Here is a 12,720-nt window from a genome sequence, read left to right as displayed (position 1 = left end):
AGAATTGTAAACTCGGCGGTGGTGACGCATGCCTTTAATCCCAGCACTTGGCAGGCAGATTCTGAGTTTAATGCCAGCCTGATCTATAAGGAGAGTTCTAAGACAGCCAGGGCTACACAGAGAAACCCTTTCTCAAAAGAAAAAAGACACACTGATGGTTTGGTAATGCATCCTATCCCATTCTCCTCTAAAGTAAAATATTAACAAGTATGAGAAGTCATTTATTTAGTAACTTTTGTTCAAGATCAGCCTCAGACTTTGCGTGTAGCAGAGTATTTTATGTGTAGCTTGAGTTTTGCCACCTAGGGTATCAGAACAACGTGCACTAAAGACGCAGACAATAGAGGCAGCAACTTCTGTGCTTCTTTAGTGGCATCTGGAATGCTGTCCAGCCTTTATTCCCTGGCAGGTGTGTGCGGGTGACGAGCACAGCGCACAGCCGCCTGGATTCACACTAGCGCACCAGTCCAGATGTGAATCAGTGAAGACGTCAAATACTGCCCAATCTTGTAATTAAGATGGTGTTGACCTCAGCCTCTGAGATGCTTTCTAGGTCCTTCAGAGGCTGAAGGACCACACGTTGAGAACTGATGCCTGGGACGTGAGCTCTCGGAGAACGGTGCTGCTTTCGCTTCGTCCATCTATGAACGCCACTGTTGCTCCTCTCACAAACGATCTGTGCTAGGTAGATCCAGGGCCATGGCGACTCAATCTCATCCCGTGGGCTTTTAGAAGAGAGCAAATAAGGCCTGGGACAGCACTGTACAGTAGCAAGGATGGGACCAGAGACTAGGAACGCCCCAGGAGAGAAGAATGCTGCTGGGACTCTTGCCAGGATCCAGCCCAAGCCACTGGCATTTTTTATGAAAGTGTTCTGCATACAGGAGGCTGTTTACCACCACCCCTGTGCTCCAAAACGAAGGCCCTGCCATTTGACAACTGAAAATGTCTTGCGTGTTTTTCAGTGTCCACCAGAGGGCGCGTATTACCGCATCTCACACACGTTTGCTAACAAGCACCTTCAGAGAAGTAGTGGAATTCAATACAGAGATCAGAATTGTGGAGTTTATGGTTAGACTCCCCTATCGAATATACGCTAATAGAACCGGCTGGCTCTGGATAAGGGTGATAAGCCGAGAACAGATAACTGCATTTCTCAGTGAAATGCTACACTTCGAGTTTCTAATCACATGAATACTCTGTGACTCATTTGTACCCCACAAAAGAGGTGACTGCTTAAGCCGTCACTGTAGAACACTGCAGCAAGTGCACATTAGAATTTGCAACTGTGCTCTGAACACGTTACTAGCAAGTAGCCTGGCTCTTCTATGAGGGATCAGCCTTAAGGTATGTTACTTATGTGTGATTCCTACCTGGCAGCTGCTGTTTGTATTTCTAAGGGTTTCCTCTATCTATATAGATTTGACATTTGCAAAGTCAATCTTGTAGTGCCCTTGCTATTTCTTAAGTTTTTTTCATTAATAGAGGCAGGTGGATCTCTATTAGTTCAAGGCCATCCTGGTCTACAGAGTTCCAGGACAACCAAGGCTACACAAAGAAGCCCTGTCTCAAAAAACCAAAGCCAAAACAAAACCAGTATGTAATTATTTTTTAAAAAACCATATTTAACTTTGTAAAGTTATACACAGTCTAGCTATAACATAATTTCTTAGTTTTTTTCTTATACATTGAGACTGTTTCCAGTGTTTTGTTTTAATTCTTAAAGGATTTATTTCATCATCTTCATAATGGCCACCACTACCACCACCACCAGAATTGAGACAGGAGCCGACTCTATAACTGACGGCCCTAGAACTGCTAGGTCAACCAAGCTTGCCTCATGAGCACATAGTTCTGTCTGCTCCTGACCCCTGAGTTCTGAGATTAAAGGTATGTGCCACCATGCCTGGCTCAGTTTATTTTATTTTCAATTATGTGTATGTGTCTGTGTGTAGGTATGTGTTTATGAGTGCAGGAGCCCTAGGAGGCCAGAAGAGGGCATTAGATCCCCTGGAGCTGGAGTGACAGGTTGTTGTGAGCCACCTTTTGTGCATGCTAAGATCTTGGATCCTCTGCAAGAACAGAATGCACTCGAATTCTCTTACCTGCAGAGTCACCTATTCAGTCCCTTGTTTTTGTTTTAAAAAAAAACATTTATTTGCCTTTTGGGGTAGTTCTTCCATAATTTCTTGGGTCAAAAGTCAATCTTTTTAATCATGACTTGTAATAGTATCACTCTCAGGTAAGAGGAAACAATTAGGGGCTTGTTTTCACACCTTAAAATTTTTAGTATGTACATCTACAAATACATATCTATATAACTATTTAGAAAGTGTTTGCATGTTCTACGTTGTGGCATATGCCTGTAACTCCAGGATTCAATAGGCAGAATCTGAACTCGGTGTGTTCACGGCCAGCTTGGCCTGTGTCTATATAGTGATTTACAGGCCATCCACGTCTACGAATGAGATTGTCTCAAAACAAAACAAAAAACTATGGTACAAATGGGAGGCATATCAAAAAATTTTAAGCAAAGGAATGATAAGGTTTCCTACAGAAGGCTCACGCTGGCTTCTTTATTCTAAGATATAAAGAGGGAATCAAGAATCTATTTCAGTATCTAAGCTAGAGATAAATAGTGGCTCGTGGCAGGGGATTGCAGTGGAAGAAGTGGAAGCAGGGGCAGGAGGGGAATGAAGGTCAGATTCCTGCTCTATTTTCACAGGAAGACAATTGACTATGGAGTATGAGAGAAGAAGACTGAAGATTAATTCCAAGTTGTGGAGACCTTCACAGTTGGAAAGTTAATGTTGACATTAGTAACAGGAAAGGGGCTGGATGTGGGACAGGTTTAGAACCAGGAGTGGGGATTGGGTCTGTAGAAGGCAACACTGCTAAGTATCCACTGAATGTGAGTCCAGAGGTCTAGAGTACAGCAAAAATTTATTTGGGGTTATTAGCATATAAGTGGTCTTTACATCCAGGAGACTTCTTACATTCCAACATGATGAACACTATGCACCAGGCATGTTCTGTGTGTTCTGTGTTACTTGTAGATTGACTCATTTAACCTTCAAAATATTTTGTCAAAGCAGGGCAATTTTGTTTTTGTTTTATTTTTCAAGTCAGGACTTCTCTGTGTAGTCCTGACTGTCTTAGAACTCATTTTATAGACCAGACTGGCCTTGAACTCAGAGAGCCGCCTGCCTCTGACTCCTGAGTGCTGGGATTAAAGGCGTGCGTCACCACTGCCTTTGGTAGTGTATAACTTTAATCCCAGCACTTGAGAGGCAGAGGTAGATAGATATCTATGAATTCAAGGTCAGCCAAGTCTATGTAAAGAGTTCCAGGTAGCCAGAACTCAAATAACCCTATCTCAAGAAAGAAAGAAAGAAAGAAAGAAAGAAAGAAAGAAAGAAAGAAAGAAAGAAAGAAAGAAAGAAAGAAAGAAAGAATCAAAACTGTTTCAAAGGTACACCTCTTTTTCAACTAACAACATATTCTAGGAATATCAGGGAGATTGAAAAACATTTTCGTTCAAACCAAGAGAGCAGGGGAGTTCATTTCTAGTTACATATCCTCTTCTTCCTTTTCTTCTCTTTTTGGTGGCACTGGCTGCTCAGTCCTAGGCCCTACACGTGCTGGGCCAACACTCTGCCACTGAGATCCTTCCAGCATTGTTATTTGCTTTTGTGTGAGCCCTCCTGAAAAACAGGCACTGGGCCAGCACTAGGCTCAGCGGTAAAGCATGTGTGCAAGCCCAGCAACCTGAACTTGATCCTGTAGAAGGAGCTGCGGGCTGCGTTCCTGCTGCCTGGTTCCTGGCTGCCTAGCTAGCTTATGCCCCGAAATAACAACACACAAATTGTATTCATTTAAACACTGCTTGGCCCATTAGCTCTAGTCTCTTGCTGGCTAACTCTCATATCTTGCTTTAGCCCATATCTAATAATCTGTGTAGCACCACGAGGTGTTGTCTTACCAGGAAGATTCTAGTGTACGTCCATCTTGGGCTGGAGCTTCATCGTGTCTGGCCTGGAGAGGAGAGGCATGGTGTCTGGCTCACTTCCCTTCTTCCCAGCATTCTGTTCTGTCTACTCCATCCACCTATGTTCTGACCTATCAGGCCAAACAGTTTCTTTATTAATTAACCAATGAAAGCAACAGATAGACATATGACCTTCCCACATCATGATCCCAGTGACCTACACACTTGAAGTACATACCTGACCTCCACAGGTACCCTGGGACACATGTGTGTGCACGTACGCATAATAATAAAAATTAAAAATGTTATTTAGGACAAGGAAGTTGTTACCACACTAAATGCAGAACTCAGTGGGATTGGTCCTAGGCCTGTGTACTACCCTTTACAGACATGCACGTGAGACAGTGAAGGACGGAAGGACCACGTGGACTACTCCTGAACGTGTCCAGAAAGAGAATTCAAACTGTCCTACTGGCACCAAGGGGTCTCAACAATAAGCTTGGGACAAAGATTCACATAAGCAGATACAGAGTGCCTTTCAGCCTCCTCTCTACTGTGGGGCGAAGATGATCCAAAAGAAGAGGGAGGAAGGAAGAATTGTCAAAATGCTTTTCCTCGCTGATCAAGCTTTGAAGGAAGGAGCTGGAAACAGCATCACCCTTATCAACGGCGCTCCTTCCAGAGTTTCACAAGAGTTCTGGTAACTCCAGTCAATCATGATTTCTTAAATAACCCCACAAGGGAAGGAAAAACAGGTGGACATCTACATAAGCGAGGTGTGACTACGTAGGCTCTCCTCTACTGCACACAGGAGCCAGTCCCAGCTGCTTGCGCCACCTCAGGACCAGAGAGCAGCAAGGCCCTCAAGTGACAGCACAGGAAAGAAAATCCAGAAAATATCCTGTTAAGGTCACTTTCATAGCATGAAAAAAATTTTTCTTTTGGGGGAAGATGATGTAATGCTAAAACAAAACAAACAAACACTTAAAAGAAAGGAAAGACAGCCGTAACTAACCAAAAGTACCCTTTTCGCCTGTTTTTTTGTTTTGTTGTTTTTGAAGACAAGGTTACTCTATATTGTCCTGGCTGGAACTTGGTATGTAAGTCAGGCTGGCCTGGAACCCACAGAGATTCTCCTGTCTCTGCCTCCCAAGTTCTAGGATTAAAGACATCGAGGCCAAGCTGGGTAGTGGTGTCACACACGTCTATGAGGCCAGCCTGGTCTACAAAGGGAGTTCAGGACAGCCAGAACTGTTACACAGAGAAATGCTTTCTCAAAAAATCAAAAAGAAAAAAAAAGATGTGGAGGGGAGGTCACCATCCCTGCCCCTGGCTTCTCTTTAGCTATTCTTTTCTCAATAACCTTCTTTAAGTGGAAGAGGATCAAGAGAAATGGTCAGGAGGAAATTTAAATGCAAGAAATGTGAGAAATAGAAGATTTGTACTAAAAATAAAAATGGAGACATAAGAACAGCTTTGCTATTTTAATGAGTTTGATTCTGGACACAGATAAATGGCACCTTAAAATACTTAAAGAGCTTGAGTAGCAGTCATAAAATAGTGTTAATAATTTCAGGAAACATTTGTCTTTATTTTGGTTTTTCAAGACAGGGTTTCTCTGTGTAACAATTCTGGCTGTCCTGGAACTCACTCTGTAGACCAGGCTAGACTCGAACACACAGAGATCCGCCTGTGTGATCCACCTCCCTGAGCGGTGGGATTAAAGACGTGAGCCACTACCACCCAGCGTTAGGAAACATTTTATGGGCAAAATGTCAGGCTGAATTTATCAGGAATTACTGCTGTCAAAGTAACCTTACATATATTTTAAAAAATTAATAAACTCAACACCTAAAAAACCCAGCACTCAGCCAAGCTAAACTCCATGTCTTTTTCACTAGCATTATATTGAGACACTTCTATATCATTAAATATTCTTCTACACTGTAATTTTAAATACCCTCCTAGCACTTGGTTATGTGAATATATAATAAATTACTTCACCAATCCACTGTAATCAAGTTCAAACTTTAAAGCTTTGGCTTTTAAAAATCATACTAGGATTCAGGTGTGGCCACTCTAAATAGGATGGGATTTCCTTTCCTGCAGCACTCAGATTAACCCGATTTATAGACATAGGCATGTATGTATAGAAGTGTATAGAGATAGACAGACGTGTATGTATGCAGTGGAAGTTGACACTGGATGAGGAGCAGTAGGTAGGAAGTAAGTGTGGTATACAGAGACTTAGTTTTGCAGGATCAAAAGATCTGTGGCCTGGCACAGCAGGGTCACATATACTTGTAATCACAGCACTCAGGTGGCAGGGATAGCAATATATTGAATTCAAGACCGGTTTGAACTCCATAGAAAGACACCCCACCCTGTGTTCTGGAGGGGATTCCTAGGAGTGGTTGTGCAATAATGCGTTCATGTATAAAAATTGTCTAGATAGCAGATTTTACATTAAATGTTTTTTATTGTAGTTGAAATTAATGAAAACATTTAAACCCTGTGTCAAGTGTCTGGAAACAGAAGAAGGGGTTTTGTGTTGACGTCAGGTGCCCTGATGTTTTCCTGTTGTCTTCGAGGCCTGGCGTCCCCTTGACCATGCAGGTGTTTTCAGAGGAAGAAAGGAAACAGTGGCTGGAGGCCCTGGGTGGAAAAGAAGCTGTAAGAATATCAGAGCTTTATTTCAAATCCTGGATAGCCGACTTGGCTCATTTCTAAGCTATTTTTGTTTTATAGCATTTGAGAACAGTTCTTTGCCGGAACTGGTGTTTAAACTCATCTGGAAGCCATGCAACTCTCTAGTAGATTAGCTTGGGGCAGCTGCAGAACACCCATGGCTGGGACATTGTTCGAATTCAGTTCTGACCTTCCTTAACTTTACCGTCTGATTGACTTTGCTTTGAGCCAGCAAAACTTTCAATTTCTATTTTACCAGATTTGGGGGGGGCGGGGAGATGGCAAGTACATTAAATGCTTGCCGTGTATTTTAGATGGGATAGTAAGTACATGGCAGCATTAGCGACCACTCCCCACATGGGCCTGATACTTAATATAATGGTTTTGCTTTGCAGCATCGAGTAACCTTTTAGAGACTGGGCCTCTGTATGGCTACAGTTTCAAGGAATGGACTAAAGGGTGCGACATGGGTCCCAGGGAACCTGACCTCTATTGGCACTTGGTTCCAGCACTGCCTTATTTTCTGAGTGCTGCTGGCATTTGGGGCTCAGAATCGGCAGGTCATGTACTGAGTTGGGGGTTTAGCGGAGACAACTTTAGGAAAAAAACAAAGATTGACACTCGGCATACCATGTAAAGTGTTAGGATTCAGAGTAAGCAGGAAGCAACAGACGATTTTGAAGATTCAGGGTAGGGGGTGATTTGAAGATGGAAGAGGCTTCAGAACAGAGCCTCCTTAGGGGCTAACGCGGTGCTGCTTAGGCTGGCTGTGAGCCCAGCTGCAATCATGCTGTCGGAAGTACAGGGAATGAGAGGCCGCTCGGTAGTGTGTCTGAGAGTGACAGCCTAGCTGCTGTGTTCTAAAGAGACTGTTTCACCCTGTCAGAACTACCCGGAGTCACCATATCTGAGCCCGAATCAGACTCCATCTTTTTGCTTCTGACTTTTTAATTTTTGTACTTAAGTCTGGAATTCAGGGTCTCACCGTGCTGAGCAAGTGTTCTTTCGTTGGACTGTCCACGCCTCTCGTTCTGTTCATATTTAATTAGTTCTTAGAGTTTTAGCTGGAGTTTTGATGGAGGCCCAGGCAGGTGCTTCAGTGGTTGGGAGTGCTCACTGCTCTACAGCAGAGGACCCGCAGAGGTCCCAGCACTCATGCTGAGCTGCGGGTAACCGCCTGCAACTCCAGCTGCAGAGGGTCAAATGCGTCTGGCTTTCACAGGCACCGAGACTTACACACACACCCCTATACACAGATAATTAATATTTTTTAAAAGAGTTTTGAAGCCTGGTATGGTGGTACATTCCTTTAATCCCAATACTTGGGAGGCAGAGACAGGCAGATCTCTGAGTTACAGGCCAGCCTGACTTATATAAAGAGTTTTGGGGCAGCTGGGGCTATAGAGAATGATCCTCTCTCCAAAATTAAAAGAGTTTTGGTAGTATTGGGATGTAGTTATGCTATTCCTTTATCCTCTGTGGTAAAGACACTTCATTAGCCGTGGTGATCTTCCCAGAAGTACTTTAGACAGTGAACTTCCGTAGCACGAATATCCATGGTTGAGTCTTTGAGATAAATGGGTTTCCAGTTTGATTTAGTCGGGAGCCCATGATCAGGTTGGCTTCCCCTACCAGACCACAGCAGAACTGTGGGAAGACTGTTCAGTGATACATTGTATGGGGACTGTAACGTGTAGCATACATTTATGGATGTTGTATGCCTTGCAAGTAGTTTGTGCTAGGACTCTGAGAAGCCGGATGACTGCCACGCTAGTGCAGATTTATTTACTTAAACATAGGCATGGATTATCTCCTACCTTTGTGAAATTCAGGAGCAGTCAGGAAACAGTGACTTAGATATCATTGGTTGGAATGCATCAGTGCCTGTAAGGTGGAGAGTTTCCCGCTTACACAGACTTGTAACAAGTTCCTTAAGGACTGCAGACTCTGTAATCTTTTTTTGTCAGTCTGGCATGCTTCTTTAGAGAGAAGCAAACCGAGAAAAGTCCTGCATGCACTGCTTCTGCATATGAGTGTACATAGTACGTCATTAGCCACGGACAGCACAGCGCCCCTGCAGTCTCGTGCAGACTCCACACAGGGCTTCCCCATACTGACTAGTTCTGACGTAAGCTGGCTGTCCTAACTTACTTCAACTCTGGCACTGCTGTCTGGAGTGTTGGTGGCAGATCTTACAAGTTGGGCATTTGCATCTAGGTCACGTCTGTTTGAGTTCTGCCAGTGACAAGTCCTGGTCTTTGCAGCACACTATGGTATAAATTGGGTGTGGTCATTGGTGAATACAACCCCAGAGCGGGCATGCTGAAGCCGTGCATAGGGCTGGGTGTGCAGTGCGGGTGGGTGGTGAAGAATGCCATGCCCCTGCAGGAGGGCCACCACCCCAGCGTGGGATGCACTCTCAGCGGGGGTGGGGCATCAAAGCTTGTTGCTCCTACAGAGTCAGGGGATGAGGCCCAATGTGAAGCTTTTTCTCCCGTGGACTGTCTAGTTCATCCTTATGCTACACAGGTTTCGTTTCCCAAGCTGCTTATTTAGCACAAATTTAGAGCTGTCCCAAAGGGCTCCTGAATAGCAAAACATTTCTGTCAGGAAGTTCCAGGCGTGAGGGAACTCTGTTCTGTAAAGCAGGGGTGGAGACCAAATGTGTATTTCATGTGCTACATTATCTAATAATAAGTTCATAAAATTGAAATTTTGCATGTTCTTCCTTGAGTTGATTTGCTGAAAGTGTTCTCTCTTTCTTTCTTTTACTAGCGCATCCATACTTGTAATAAAGCCATTTATCCATACTTGTAATAAAGCCATCATTCCAAGACCACAAGGAGGTAAGTGTTCACTTTTCCTGATGTCACCAACCCCAAGCAGTTGCTGGGGCTCAGTCTGCACCTTTTTAAAGCCCTCATTGCCCACCCGAGCGTTACTGTGAGCTCCCCTCCTGTCTTTTCGTAGTTTAGGTCTACAGTTGTGAATGGCGCTGAGAAAGCTTCTGATGGAAGCTTCAGGAGCCTGTGGAAGAGGCTGCTCCTTGGCCCTCTGCTTCCAGGCCTCCTCATCCTGCCGCTAGTCACTCAGTAGAAATGATGGAGTCCTTCCTGGAACATGGTGATGTTTGGTTGAGAGGCGCTGGGTGCTGCAAAGGTCCTAATGCTGTAGTGCACAGCAGCCATGTTCAATGAGCAAGAGAAAGGGAGAAAAATGTTAAGGTGAATGTAAGAATTACTTCAGATATTTGAAACAGTAATCCTTGGCCACAGTGAGTAATACATAATAAGAGTGGCCCCAGCTGGATGGTGAACCCCTAGTTACTGGGCAGATTTCCTTGTGTGAGAACTTATTATATAGAGCAGTTTCTGTGCAGGCTGTGGTTCTGTGGAGGCTGTGGTTCTGTGCAGCCCATGGTTCTGTGCAGCCCGTGGTTCTGTGGAGCCCATAGTTCTGTGGAGCCCGTGGTTCTATGGAGGCTGTGGTTCTGTGGAGCCCGTGGTTCTGTGGAGCCCATGTTTTGTAGAGGCTGTGGTTCTTGGAGGCTGTGGTTCTGTGCAGCTGATGTTTCTGTGCAGCCCGTGGTTCTGTGGACTGTGGTTCTGTGCAGACTGTGTTTTTTGGAGGCTGTGGTTCTGTGGAGCCTGTGGTTCTGTGAAGCCTGTGGTTCTGTGCAGCTGATGTTTCTGTGCAGTCCGTGGTTCTGTACAGGCTGTGGTTCTGTGGAGCCCATGGTTCTGTGGAGCCTGTGAATCTGTGGAGCCCGTGGTTCTGTGGAAGCTGTGGTTCTGTGGAGGCTGTTGTTCCTTGGACTGTAGTTCTGTGCAGGATGGTGTTTCTGGCAGTCTTGTGATTCTGGCAGGAAGTCAGGACTGAGAACTCTTCTTTCATAAACCCATGGCTTTAATTTTCTTGCTTTGGTTTAATTTTTGACAACCCAGGTATTTATTCCTGTCAGCCCTTGACAGCTTCTAGTCTTGCAGCCTCTGAGTGTTTGCTATATACGGCATATACTCTTAAACTTTGGAAAACAGCAGTGGCAAGGACGTGCTGAGCTGTTCACGTACTGCATGGCAAGGATCCGCGCCAGGGAAAACAAAGTGTTCCCACCTCTGTACTCAGGGAGTACCGATAGGAGACAAAAACGGCACAGTGTGGCACACTCGCTTTGTACTCACTTTTGGTAGATTTGGTGGAATTAAGGCTGCACTTAGCAAAGCCATAGACTGTGTAACAGAAACAGTTGTGATCAGTTCTGCTAATTCTCGATTCGAAGACTAGAGATCTATAGCCTGGTACTGGACGTTGGCAGGTGCTCCTGCAGGGGAGTGTGTTCTTCCTCTTTCTTATACTGATGTTCTCCAGCCCTTCTTCGTGTGTCCCTCCTTCTGGCCTTTCCCCTTTGTCTCTGTCCTTTCTTGTTCATCCTAAAGAACTGTAAATAACCCCCTGGAATGGTTTGCAAATCAGGAAGAGATAACTTGTGTTCTATAAAGTGTTATCAGTAGTGGATTCTGGACACAGCTGTTCAATTTTAACTATTAAAATTCCCTTGAAAGCTGGGCAGTGGTGCCTCATACCTTTAATTCCAGCACCCAGGAGGCAGAGGCAGGTGGATCTCTGAGTTTGAGACAACCTGGTCTCCAGAGAAAGTTCCAGAACAACCAGGGCTACAGAGAAAGTCTGTCTTGAAAAACAAAAAACAAACTAACAAAAAATTCACTTTAAGCCTAGTGTTACAGATTCTGGACCCAGTTTATACCTAAGGATTAAAAGTCCCCAGGAAGCTGTGTTAATGCCGTGGTCCCTTAGGCCTGACCGCAGGGGCTGGAGTGCCGCTATTTTTAATTAAAGTTTTGAAACAAAAGCAAAATCTCCAAATATATGCCAGCTTGGTCATAAGCAAGCATTTATGTTAGAAAAAATATAAAATTGCATTTTCAGATTGGCCTGTTGAATCACACAAATCATCTATTTTAAATTATGAAAATAATAAAATCATTTAAAAAGCTTGAGTACAGTGAAAATTATCAGAACGCTCATTGCCCAGGAAGCATCTAACAGAAACTTTCCCTTGTTAATCAGAAGCTCAGATTCACATTGAAAAGCCTTCATTCATGTTTCGAGTTTTCTCTAACTGAGCTACTCCTAGCACTTTTGGCAAAATATGGAGATTATTTCTATGTAGCTTCCCTTAAAGGTTGGTATTATTTTCTTTTACTGTTTAAAATATTCTGTATTTATTAACTTAAAATATTTTATATTGCAAGTTGAATTCTAAGAATTGGACATTTTGATTTTCAGCATGGAGGCTCTCCTACAAACAAATACATTTTCCAGTTCTGCCATTTCCATGGGCAGTGCACAGCCTTCAGCAGTTTTCAGACAATGAAGCAAAAGTGCCATTACCTTAAATTTGTTTTCTTTATTTTAAAAGGGGAAGAAGCAGTAACTACTCATCCTGTAGCATTTTATGCCTCTTCCTTTTAGGTGCACGGCTGGATACGATGGGATTCACGATTCTCAGAAAGTGCATTAGTGCTGTTGAGACACGAGGTAACAGTTGTGCTCACCCGTAGCTTTAGTCCTGGAAACTGTGGGTGTGTAACACCGCAGACCACTGCAGCACTCGGCGCATGCTTACACGTTACAGCGTAAACAGTCATCTTTCTAGATAGCAGGGTCAGTTAGAATATTGACATAGAACATTAGTAACATTTATGCTAGTCTATGCCAGTCACTAAGATTCTGAGTCACAACCATGTTATAAAGGAGTCGGGAGTCAAAGGTGAGGTTTGTATCTAATATTTATTTCCATAATCATTTATGCACTTGGTATTGACTTGGGAATCATGTTCAATGCTTGAAGAATAAAGGACAGGTGTAGAGCTGGACAAGAGAGAATAAGCCATGAGGAACAGTGTCCTACGCCAGCATCGTGCAATCAAATGTATAAAATATTCTTATGTCTACTAGCCGCTGGCTGGAGTGTGTCTTACCTGTTAAACACTGCAAAATCCCAAATGAAATAAAAGACACTC

At 43.8% G+C, this 12,720-nt stretch overlaps 1 long non-coding RNA gene across 2 annotated transcripts in view; it reads right to left on the bottom strand.

Annotated features, from left to right (window-relative positions):
* LOC142852170 (uncharacterized) overlaps nucleotides 1-12,720 on the bottom strand; it is a 35,600-nt gene that overhangs the window by 11,610 nt on the left and 11,270 nt on the right. For both annotated transcript variants that reach the window (XR_012910937.1, XR_012910938.1), the window contains one exon: nucleotides 3,983-4,119. This is a non-coding gene — a long non-coding RNA (uncharacterized LOC142852170). The remainder of the gene's footprint in view (nucleotides 1-3,982; nucleotides 4,120-12,720) is intronic.

Source organism: Microtus pennsylvanicus, chromosome 6 (assembly GCF_037038515.1).
Source record: "Microtus pennsylvanicus isolate mMicPen1 chromosome 6, mMicPen1.hap1, whole genome shotgun sequence".
In the NCBI taxonomy this organism is placed as follows: domain Eukaryota; kingdom Metazoa; phylum Chordata; class Mammalia; order Rodentia; family Cricetidae; genus Microtus; species Microtus pennsylvanicus.
The sequence above is the reverse complement of the archived record's forward strand: the minus strand, read 5'-3'. Positions and strand labels throughout refer to the sequence as shown.